The sequence below is a fragment of the Podarcis pityusensis genome (genome assembly GCF_964106645.2).
Source record: "Podarcis pityusensis genome assembly, chromosome: 6".
NCBI lineage: Eukaryota > Metazoa > Chordata > Lepidosauria > Squamata > Lacertidae > Podarcis > Podarcis pityusensis.
Genome location: NC_138030.1, coordinates 69,122,795 through 69,135,038, shown reverse-complemented (window position 1 = coordinate 69,135,038; position 12,244 = coordinate 69,122,795). Strand labels below are relative to the sequence as shown.

The 12,244-nt window shown below is 41.2% G+C and overlaps 1 long non-coding RNA gene across 4 annotated transcripts in view; it reads right to left on the bottom strand.

Moving 5' to 3' along the window:
• Positions 1 to 1,670: 1,670 nt before the first annotated feature.
• The window catches only part of LOC308478783, a 42,327-nt gene continuing 31,753 nt past the window's right edge, over positions 1,671 to 12,244 (bottom strand). For 3 of the 4 annotated variants that reach the window (XR_013987262.1, XR_013987263.1, XR_013987264.1), the window contains exon 7: positions 1,671 to 1,962. This is a non-coding gene — a long non-coding RNA (uncharacterized lncRNA). Of the gene's footprint in view, positions 1,963 to 6,513; positions 6,738 to 12,244 lie in introns of those variants that run through there. The other variant, XR_013987265.1, reaches the window with a different exon arrangement.

The following is a 12,244-nucleotide window of genomic DNA, read 5'->3' as shown; positions in this document are numbered from 1 at the left end:
TGTGTTTCTGTTAGTTGTTGTCAGCCAATAACACGCCGAACAACATTGTCATGCTTGCTCTGAGATCATGCAAGGACAGCAATATGGTGTTTGGGGGCGGGCGGTGGGGTGCATTGCCACTACGTATAATACCTAAACAAGTAAAGCAATAATAGCAGCCGCAAGGTAGGATTTATGTTCTTCTCGGCACTGCTTGATGAGACGTCTATGCAGCTGCTATTATCGGTTTGCCTCAGCCACCTGCACAGTGAAACTAAATTGCTGTAATGGCGGAGTGTCACAAACAATCATGGAAGAATTCAATTGCTCTTGTCGTGAAGCTGCAAGAAGAGTTTATTTATGTTTGCAGACCGCGACAGGTTGTCTGCCGTTGAAGGTGAGGGGAACTACAACTTCCATCATCCCTAGCCATTGGCCTTGCTTGTTGGGGCTGATGGGAATTGTAGTTCAGACACATCTGCCAGCAAAACGTTCTTTGCACTTGTTCTGTGGCCACACCTAAACAAAATCAACTAGCTGTTCTTCTCCTAGCATCAGAAATCTTGAGGTAGTCCCACTTAGTTCAACGACAATAAGCTAATTCTTCAACAATAATATCTTATGGTTGCAGCCCAGCAAAGTTTGGTGTACTTCAGAGCACAGGTGCACTTAGTTGCAGTGTAGTTTGGTTTTACCTCCTTTTTCAAGGAGTTCCACACTTTCTCCTTATCCGTTCTAATTAACATGTTGTTGAGAAATTTCTGTAATTTTATAACATACAACACATTTCCCCTCTTCCTTAGCCCCTTGCCTCCAGTTCGCCAACCACTGATACAGAGGATATAAAATGCTGAAAGATAATGAAAACAATAAATCACCAGAGATCTAAAGGTAAAGGTAAAGGTACCCCTGCCCGTAAGGGCCAGTCGTGTCCGACTCTAGGGTTGTGCGCTCATCTCACTTAAGAGGCCGGGAGCCAGCGCTGTCTGGAGACACTTCCGGGTTACGTACCAGAGATCTACAGTGATTTAAATTGTGAACTCTATTCCCGGACACGGCCAAGAAACCTCCCAGAAAACGCCCACACGTAGGCACATACAAAGTGCAATCCTAACCATATCTACTCAGAAATAAGTCCTATTGAATGGAATGTGGTTAGGACTGCAGCCTAATACTAATACCTTTGACCGTATTATGCTTCTTGATGTCTATACTATCCTCTTTCATATTAGCAGAGACTCCTTGTCCTTGACTTCAAAGCTTTATGCAGTTCTCCCTTCTAAACTCTCATTTCTCTCTTATTTCTTATGCTTATTATGTTCCTCCTGAAGATTTCTGCTCTTTGGGACCTTCCATCCTCATTCACTAGTTTCTTCCAGTGCCTGAAATCATCTTCCCATGTGCAAATGCTGTATCCTCCATTTCTTATCCTTGAAATGACTCTTAAGGCCCACGACTTCAGAAAACCTATCTATCCATGACTCAACTCCTTTCTTTCTTCCCTTTACAATATCTGAATGGTGTTTAAATTGCATTAGCTCACTATCCTATTGAGTTCTCTCATTCTTGGTTTTTGATGTAACTTACCCTTGACTGTAAACTTATTGGAACAATGTTTAGTCTCACTCTTAAGTTATCAGGTATTTCAAAGGGCTTTTTCAATTGGAAATACCTCATGCTAAAATCAACCATATTTTCCATCACCTTACGTCTGTAACCTCAAGAAACATAACTCTCTGAATAATAACTTTACTAATCTGTTGTACTGAAGTATAATCTAGAAAGTTAATAATGAATAGATGCAAAGTACTATTTAATAAGTGGGAACTCACCAAGGTACACATACAATCAGATGGACTGAGCTAGTCATCAGTTGCTCCACCCATGAGGTGAAGACCAGTTCCACATCCAATTTCCACATCCCTATGTTCTTGCATTTCCAGTTGGTAGGTGGGTGCATTAACCTAGGTGTCTTTCCTGATGCTACAAAGAAATAGACCTTCATTCAGTTCAATTTGTCCTGGGAAGAAAGGTCTGTAATCACTCAATGAGAACATAAAAATTGCCTTATAGGTTCGTATCTATGATTCCTTTAGCCTGTCCTTCTGCTGAGCGTGACCGTGAAAGGTGCCAAAATTGATTCTGTAGAGACCATTTTACCCTCTGAAATTTAGCAACGTTTTCTGATCTTTGGGTTAGTCTTGTACACATTGCTGAACATGCCCCATGCTTCTAGGATCTATTCATTATTCATTTTTTTAAAAGCATCTCTTAAATCCTTAATTAAAACTATTTAGAAGCCATTTTGAAAAGTAAGTGATATATAAACTAAATCATCACCATCAGTGCTTTTTTGTGACAGTGCTCTTTTTTCTTTTTTTGCTGCCCTGGAAATCATCTAACACCGACATAATACTTTTATCAAGATGTGTGTATCCTTTTCTTTTTGCATGGACACACACACACACACACAAATGATAACAGTAGCAGGTCTGACAAAACGTAAAGCCAGAGAATAGCATTGAGGAATACTAAAGCTGAAATTGCAGATGATTCATTCTGCTTCTCATTGAAATCAATAGCACCTACTTATGAGTAAGACAGCTTCCAATTAGGCTGTGTGATGCAGGCAAAGATCTCATCTGCTCCTTTTCTGTGTTAGCTGGGATTTAGAGCCCAAATTTGGTTGGTTTTTAAAAGGTTTTAAACTTATTATTTTTAATGACTTCAAAACTTGTATCTTCTCTGTTTCACATTTTTATTTCATTTCTGAATTTGCAGCAAGCTAACCAAGATAACATGGCAAATTGCATGTATAACAAAAGGTCAAATGAGAAGTCAGCAATCAATGCCTATATCAGAAACACACAAAAGTGACCTTGTCCTGAAGTCCCCAAGATAGTTATGCTTTTGAAAGGATGCCTTTGGGAGTCAAGATACCCATTCGTTAGGGTTTAACCCTTGTGTGCTTTTCTTGCACTTCTGTCTATATCTCAGTTTATATCCTTGGGTGTTATTTAAGGAAGAGGGGAAAGCAGGGAAGGAAGTCAAGTCACAGAGCAAAAGATAAAAATTTTTAAAAATGCCAAAAGAGACTAGAAGAAAATAAGCCAGAAAATGCTGATTTTAAAATGTATTACAAATAATGTGTGGGACTAAAACTAAACACACACATATACACACCAAGACCCAACAACCCTGCTTATTATTATGCACCCAAAGATTTATTATGTTTTCCTAGGTATTATAAAATGTCTGCTTTAAACAAATGGTCTCCCTAGACTTGGGTCAAAAGCATGAATCAGAAGGGGTGCCTCCGAATCTGATTTCAGTGATGAATATGCAAGCTGTCAACAGTATGGTAGCTATTTCCAGATGTAGACTGTGAAATACAGGTGTGGGCATTTGGATCTTATTTATCATGTAGATGGTACTTTCAATATGCAGACAGGGTTACCATCTGGTATGATTTTGGCAAAGAGAGCCCAGAAAGAGTAAGAATATATATCCCGGGGTGGTGATTGGGGAGCAGGGGACCCCCAGCAATTTGCAACTAATGACATGTGTACAGTATTCTGAAAAAAGAACCACTTGAAAACTGAATACTTTGTGAAGACATTGTGTTTCCTCAAGAGAGAGTAGAGTATTTGCCTGAGACAAACAGATGACACTGTGGTCCTTAGAGTAAGATGATGAATTTGCTGCAGTAGGATGGAGGCTGTTATGAGCACTTAAAGTTATAGCACTTGAAGTTGAAAATCTTTTAGGGCTGTATTGTTTTGCCTCCACGCACTTTCTTTGACAATAGGACAGAGCTGTTTCCAGAGCTACTCAACGGAGGAGGATGTATCAGTCGGTTAACACGAACACTTCCCATTCGAAGCTTCAGCACTTCAGTTTATCACTTCAGCCATTGGATTTAGGACTAGGACATTAACCAAGAGGATGCTGCTGAAGATAATTATTATTATGAATAATTTTATTATTTATATCCTGCCCATCTGGCTGGGTTTCCCCAGCCAATCGGATTTGCTTCCAGCACATATAAAACATAATAAAACTTCCTGATGCAGGGCTGCCTTCAGATGTCTTCTAAAAGTTGTGTAGTTCTTTGTCTCCTGATAGCTTTTGCATGGCAAAATGACCCCTTCCTTGGCTGAAACATGGAGAATGCCATGCTGTGTGGATCAGTGTCATTACCCAAGCCAAAGCAATGTGCTGATCGATGGTAGTAGTTGTAGACATTGTGTGATAGCCAATGTTAGTCCTACTCAGAGCAGATCCATTAATATCCATACACTTAAGTAAATTAGTTGGATATCACTCATTACGGTTAGAAGACGAACACTTTCCTTGGGAAGGCTGTTTCAATGTTTTCCCAATGCTGCGCGTAACATGTGATCTAGGGCATTATCAGGCCAGTGAATGTTTATGCACATACGCAAGGCATGTAGAATGATCAGTTTGACCTCAAGTATGAATGCAAAATAGATCTCCCAGGAGCAGCAGAAATCTGCGCCCATGTTCATCCCACCCAGTTGCCAAACAGAGACTGGATATCTCTGATGTGTTGACTTCACTCTAGTACGAAGGTCCAGGGACAGTAGAACTTTAAAACAGCAGGAGTAAAAGTTGAAGCCTGGACTTCTGAATGTTGGTCGAAGTAATATTTGTATTACGTGAGCACAGGGTTTTCTTTGGGTGGCTTTACGTAAACAAACTGGAGTCTCGCTGATATTAATGAGGTAGCTTTCTACACCCGCATTGTGTATTGTGATTGGCTCGTGACTGGCTATGGCAGCCGGGGGGCCTAATGTCTTTTACGCTACCGAAGTTCTATAACATTCATTATTCTGTGTCAAGCCAAAATTACCTTGCAGGGGCATTGCATAATGTCTGGTATATTAATCATTAGAGATATTTTTGAAGCACTCAATTACATTATGAAGGCTGGGTTATGTTCTTATCTTTCTAATGGTCACATGTAAAGCACCGAGGCCCCCTATTACTGTGTAATAAGAAATGCATACCCGGCAGAATAATGCATTATGCACATCCTCGTCTATAGGACGGAAAAGGTCAGCCAGCAACTTGAATATTTTTGTCCTCTAGATCAATTTCACTTAAAAGAGTTCATTAGAAAGAATGGCTTTATCTTTTCAATATGTCCTAACAGCATGCTATCACTTTACAGAACCAGATTTCAACTATTTTATTCTATTCAAAGCAGAATGAATTACATCAATCTGGCTAAGGCACATTCATTTTGAGGTTATCAATTCAAAAGTGTTTCAGGATACATTTAAGAGGGCCTTTGTTGCCAAGATTTTTTTTTAAAAAAATAAAATAGTGAATGTTGAAAGTATAAAGCCCACTTACCTTGGAGTAACCCCATCTACTCTAACCAAACCACCTGGGCGATGCATTGCAGTTCTAACTATTTCATATCCTATGCGAATAAGGACAAGCATTTACTTTCATTTGCAGATTCTGGCATTTCTAGCAGGTGTTGAGTTCATAGAAATTCACATTTAGGGGAATTCACACTCACTTCCACAAAGCAGGAACCCTGCTGAAAGTGTTAGCGATTAGCAAAAGCTATCCAGTAAAAAAAGAGAGCCCAAATGCGAACAGCATTGTGTGTCTGGCTTTTTCTTCTTCTTCTCATATTCATTGAAAATGTATATATTCAAAACATTTTTTAAAAAACAATTTTTATTATACAAGAACCATTAAACACTTATCCAGTAGTACAGCTAATGGTATTTGGGCTATCCATTGACCTTAGACATGAGCTTCAGTGTTCAAACATATTTCTTAATGTAACCTCTTCACTGAGATGATTGAGCAGTAGGTATAACAAGGTCTTGATTTAGGTCAATAACATAGCTAAAGAAAGGGATCCATGTTTCTCGGAAGGTGTCCCTTATCATTATGCCTTTAATTGCCCTCCTGTGTCTGGTGAGACCCCCAGACATTGCTGTATCCCAGATATTATTTTCCCATATATTGAGGGGTATTTCAGTCTGGTTCATCCATTGTTGAGCTATCACTAATTGTGCTGCTGGTTCACGGTGGTCCAAGGTGGAGCCCAGGTCTATGTCCAAATACAGTAGTGCTAAGGCAGGATTTGGAAATTGCATATATAATGGAGAATACTTCTTCCATAAGTTTTTTTTTAACATGGGGCCATTCCCACCAAACATGCATAAATGAAGTTTTCCACAACCCTTTTAGCATAAAGGAGAAAGGTAGGGATAAATTTTTGCCAGTCTGACGGGTGTCCAATCTCTCCCCCCCCCCCGTATAATTTTTTAAATTAATTTTAGTAAAATGTACTTTTCACCCTATGTTTTGTTGTATGTTTGTGTGTGCATACACACACTTGGGATAGCATTCAGCAATGCACCATTTTTATTTTTCAAAAAAAGGGTCCGGCTAACATTAATAGGGAAAATCTGGAACACATCCTATTTTTTATTCTTTATGTTTTGCGTGGAGGGGAGCACTGCGCATAGGCTTCCTTACCTATGAGCCTGGTAATGTGTTTCATTTAGCACTTGCTGCCTTCTTGCCAAGGATGCTGCCTCGGGGCAAACTCTGGCTGTGCTGATTGCTGCTCTCAACTTTCCATTTATTCGTTTTTCAACCTCTAAATGCATACACAGAGGCTTACCAAGCGTATGCTAAGGTTCCAGCACTTCCTTCTCTGAAGGAGACTCGAAAGACTGTTCTTGGACTTTGCACACCGTGGGGACCTGTGAGTAAATGACAGACTCGATTTAAAGAAGAAGAGCTGGCCTCTGGGATACTTTAAGCAGAGGATCCAATCTGCCTGGCATTTGCGCCTGTGTGTCCCTCCTCCAGTGTGTACACACGTGTGTGTGCAGGGCAAAAAGCAGCAGGCTAAATTACCTGAGAATCCATTGGGTTCTCGGCTGAAGAATAAAAAGTTAATAGAAGCAACTGAGGTACCATGAGCCCCACAGTAGAATGCAGAAGAAACCAGAAGCTCTGGCTACTAACGTTGACTGAGAGGGGTTGCAGCTACAGTTGGGCACACTGGTCAATTTGGGTTCCTTTCTGGCTCCCATTTTTCCATTCTTAAGTTCAGTTCTCCACATTTCATGAACAATCTTGTGCAACTTTATCCTCAGATACACATTTTTGTGTGTGCAATTTTGCCCAATAAAGACATTTCACAAGGCAATTTCCCCAAATACATTGCATCGTCGTGAATATAGGCATTTTTATGCACATTTGGCCCTGGTATATGCATTTATGCACACATTACTTGGCTGGAAAACTGAACTGCAAAATCTAGAGAAGTGCAACTTGGAAGGGATAATTGTATCTCAGTTTCTGTATTGTTTTGGAAAATGTGAATTAGGTGGGTTTGCCTTTAAGTGTGAATGGAATTTCGCCTCCATTTTAGCAGCAGTTCCGTGATAGAGATTATGGGTTGTATGAAGAAGGTCCATCCCTGGTATCTCCAGCCAGGGTGGGGAAATATGCCTTCTGGAACCCTGGAGAGTCGTGACAGTCAGCTGAGTTGGTATAAGGCAGAGATCTGAAAGGCTGCTAAGGACACTTTGACTACATAATATATGTCAATACTTTCATTGATCACACTGTTCTGTGGACCACTGGTGGACAAATTGGAGGCAATTGAGAAGTAGACAGGTTCTGGTTGCACCACACCTGCTGCAACACCTTTTCCTTTGCCTTGTTGTTGCTTTTTTAAAGGCTTTGGTGTTGCCTCTTAACAGTGGTTGAATTATACAGGGAAACTTAAGGGAGTTCTCTGTGAAGTCGACACGGCCCTCCTACTGACCCTGTCTAATTTTAGCCACATCAGCCTTCTAAGATAGCAGTTAAGGAGGTTTGGTCAAAGGATAGAACACCTGCCATGAACTGGTAATTCTATGTTTTAGCTGCTCGGGAGGTTCAAATTCCTTTGCAGCAGCAACTTTCCAGAGATGCTACTTCTAATCAATAGGTCTAAACCACTGTGAAGAGCTAAGTAAGCAGACCCCTGAAACAGAGGCATTGGAAGGGGGTGCGGGGGGACACGGACCGCCCTGGGTGTCATCGCTGAGGGGGGTGACAGTCAGCACACCACCCACCCACAACTCCCAAGCCTACCCCGAACCGTTGATGTGTGTATGGGGGGTGTGACAAAATGTTTTCGCACCGGGTACCACCTGACCTTGCTACGCCTCTGCCCTGAAATGCTTTTTAAAGGGTGGAAAGGCTCCATCTAGTCCACAAGCCATACAGTGGACTCCTGAACTTGCACCCTGCAAGTTCCTTCCTTCATGTAAAGTCAATGGGGCCGTGTCTGCAAACGTGGATGAGTGACATTCAATTACGTTCATGGGGAATGCAAAAAGCCACTAAGGAGGCAATTTACTGCTCTAGCCCTGTATGCAATTCTTCACTTGAAATCAATTTTTCATTATATGGGAGAACAGTATGTTGAGTTGATATATTTGTTCTTGTAATTTGATAGAGTAGCCGGTAATGTGTAAAAGCTTGTCTCTAACAGGAGGGGGGAAATGACATTTGACAAACTAGGGAAATGTGGCGGAATTTCTGCTAATAAAACAACATCATGTTTTCTGATGGAATTTCTGAGTTAATGGTGCCAGCTTCCACACCCAGCGCTAAAGCTCCTGAGCCCAAAATGTTTCACACGACCCTTTTGCCAGTGTGACCAATCTTGTTACATCTGGCTAAAAAAAATGTTTGCTGACTTCAGGATATGGCCTTTTGCCTCAAATACATTCCACCTGGTTTCCCTTAGTATAATGTGTTTGTGTGTGTTAGTCAATGGTTGTCGGTGTTATTGTTGCTTTCTTTAAAAAACACACACCCAACAATCTCAGTTTATTTTGAATTACAGTATCTGATATAATGTATGCATGTGTATAAATCTAATATAGGCAACCTAGACATGTAATTTCATTATGTACATTTTTTGAAACTGTTGATTTTATCTGTATTTTGATAAACGTCTACTGTTTTTAAAACTGCTTTTTTGTTACAGTCATACTTCATGTTGCGTCTGCTTCATGTTGTTTGTTTTCGTCTCGTGTCCCGCGACGACCTGGAAGTACTGAAATGGGTTACTTCCGGATTTCGCCATAAGTGCTAAAACGTGCTTCTGCGCAGGCACAGAAGTGCTAAATTGCGCCGCACGTGTGCAGACGTGGCACTTCAGCTTACGTCAGTTCCATGTTACGAATGGGCCTCCAGAACGGATCCCGTCTGTAACACGAGGTTCCACTGTATTTATAAAATGAATTCCTCTTTCATACCATGTTCAACTCTCTGAAGGAGAGTTGGTCTAGATGACCCGTGGGTCCCTTCCAACTCGTAAGATTCTATGATTCTGTGAAAATTAATTTCTTCATCATTAATTGCAACAAACAAACTGTGCCCATTGCCTGCAAGAAGTCTCTGGTGCTTATTTTAGGACCATGTATTAAGGAATTAAGGAACTGCCTGACTAACGACATGTCACCCCTTGAGTGTATCACATCACTTTCCCTAATGATACAGTCTTGTTTGCACAAAAACTTTGTGTTGCTCAGCTTCTTCCTGCACACGGTGTCTTGCATTAATCATTCACCCCACCCACTGCACGACATTCAGGATGAAGACAAGCAAAGAGAGCACACCCGTTTAACTAATGCAGGCTGCAGGCCTAAAGTAAACCCACTTAGGTGTCAATCCTCTTCACTCCTTCCTAGAAGTAACCCCCACTGAACAAAGCGGGGCTTGCTACTGAGTAAGTATGCACTGGATTGCGATGCATGTCTGACCAACAAGTTTGGCGTTCCGTGCTTGAGAATTTTCTTTGCTCGAATTAAAAAACAAACAAACCTCATTCAGTCTGCAGCATGGCTACTCTTGTAACAATAAACTTATGCTATATCGTCATTCTAATGGCTTCCATATGTGAGGGTGAATTTTCCTTTGCAACCAATAAAACAATTCTTTTAGCTTGGGCTTGTTTTTAAAGAGGTGAAATGTTCAAAAAGCACAAGATGTGTACAATTAGTCTGAAACTGTCTAAACCGGCATATATTTTGAGATTGCCCCCCTCTTCTGTCCCATGAGGTCCTGCCTGTTCACCTAGTATTGTCTAATACCATTTCAAGCATTCTATTTCTGGGTGTGTTTGCTGAGAGCTGGGGGGTACTGTCGTATCCTGTACCCTGTGGAAATTTCAGGTCTTCCAAGTTTCCATCTCTGCTTGGCCACAAATCTTCCAGGTCTGTTAGCACAAACAAGGTTAATAGTCTCCTGAACGGATAGACAACCTAGGCAGCGGGCCTGTAAGTGAATGAAATAGCTGCATATCTCAGATGTGGGCTATGCTATTTGGCCGGCCAAACTGTTAGCTGGAAATGACACACAGAGCATAACGGTATAAGGAGGGGATCATTTGAGGAATGTGATGGGTAGGGATGAGTGAATCTGTCCATGTTGGTTTCTCTGAGTTCCTCATTTTTCAAATCTTCAGTTCATTTCTCCACATTTTGACATCAGTTTGACTTTTTAAAAAAAGTCCTCATGAAAATTCATCAGCACTTTAGTGCAAAATTCTCTGAATAGGCAAATTTGCATTCTTTTTGCCTAATAGTCACATTTTGCAAAATGTACAGAATGCATTTGTTTGTGTGTTGTTTTCACCAATACGTGCATTTTAATGCACCAATTTTTTACACGTTACTTGGTTGGAGAACTGCACCAAAAAATTCAGTTCACTAAGAGCATATTTCAGCTAAGGAGGCCTGTCAATGGGAGTCTTGTTCAAGGATTTCCAACCACCTTCCATTGCTTGGTGTATTCCAGGCACATGCTATTTTTGGAGCCTGGCATGTTTACCCTGTGCTGGATGAAGTATGGGTGGTTGTTGTTGTTTTGCATATGCTTGACCCATACTGTATCACCATAGTTCCCTTAGTGAAGGAAGGATTATTCTGCTTCCAATCATCTGTGGGGCTTGGGACTGCTAGTATTTGCCTCTACCTGACTTATCCAGATTCCAGCACCCCACACTTTCACAGTTTAACTGACAGCAAACCTTCTTGTTCTATATAGTGCAATAGGAGAGCTGAAAATAATGCCAATATATTTCACATCTGGCAACCAATGAGCCCCTTTGGTTTCAGAGAGTACATGGGTAGACAAATCTAAAAAGCCCAGGACACTAATTTTCACGACCCTCTTGCAGCAGTGGTGGCTCATTTACCAGAAGTAATGCATTTAGCGCCAACTCGGCATTAACTCTGGAAATGTATACTCGATTCTGACCAAACTTAGCCCCCTAGAGCAAAATGTACAGCATGAGACTTAGTTTGGTCAGAACTGAATATATGTTTCCAGAGTTAATGCCGAATACTTTATTTCTGGTACATGAGCCTTCATTTGGCCGCTAGAGGGCCATGAAAACTTGTGTCCCAAGATTTTTAGACTCATCTACCTATGAACTATATGAAACAAAAAAATTGGTTGGCATTGCAGCATTGGCAACAGTTGCCAGATGTGAATTCTTTTTTTTCAGTTTTCCTGTTGTTGCTTAGTCGTTTAGTTGCGTCCGACTCTTCATCACCCCATGGACCAGAGCACACCAGGCACTCCTGTCTTCCACTGCCTCCAGCAGTTTGGTCAAACTCATGCTGGTAGCTTTGAGAACACTGTCCAACCATCTCGTCCTCTGTCGTCCCCTTCTCCTTGTGCCCTCCATCTTTCCCAACATCAGGGTCTTTTCCAGGGAGTCTTCTCTTCTCATGAGGTGGCCAAAGTATTGGAGCCTCAGCTTCACGATCTGTCCTTCTAGTTTTCCTACCCCACTATAATAATGAATATAACCTTTACATCCCATGCTGTGTATTTTGGGTCTCCTTTCTGGCTGTGTGCGAATAACATCAGCAGACCTCACTTGGCACTGTTGGTCACTGCCAAGGTAGCCCTTCTTCCAGCTCCTGCCACAGGTTTGCATGTAGGGTCATGGTGGTAAAACATTTCTTTTCAAATGAATGTATCTTAGAACTATAATGCTAGAAATATGCAACCATCCTTAGCAATTTTGCCCATGCAACAGAAGAACCCATCCTGCTATATATATTTTTAAGCATCAGAAAGCTGGAAGAACCACTAGGCCTCTAGGGTGCTGTTGGTTTATCTTGTGAGGTTGTATGTATTCTCACTGAAGTCTCTTGATCAAAGTGCCTGGTTGGCCCCATCCTTACAG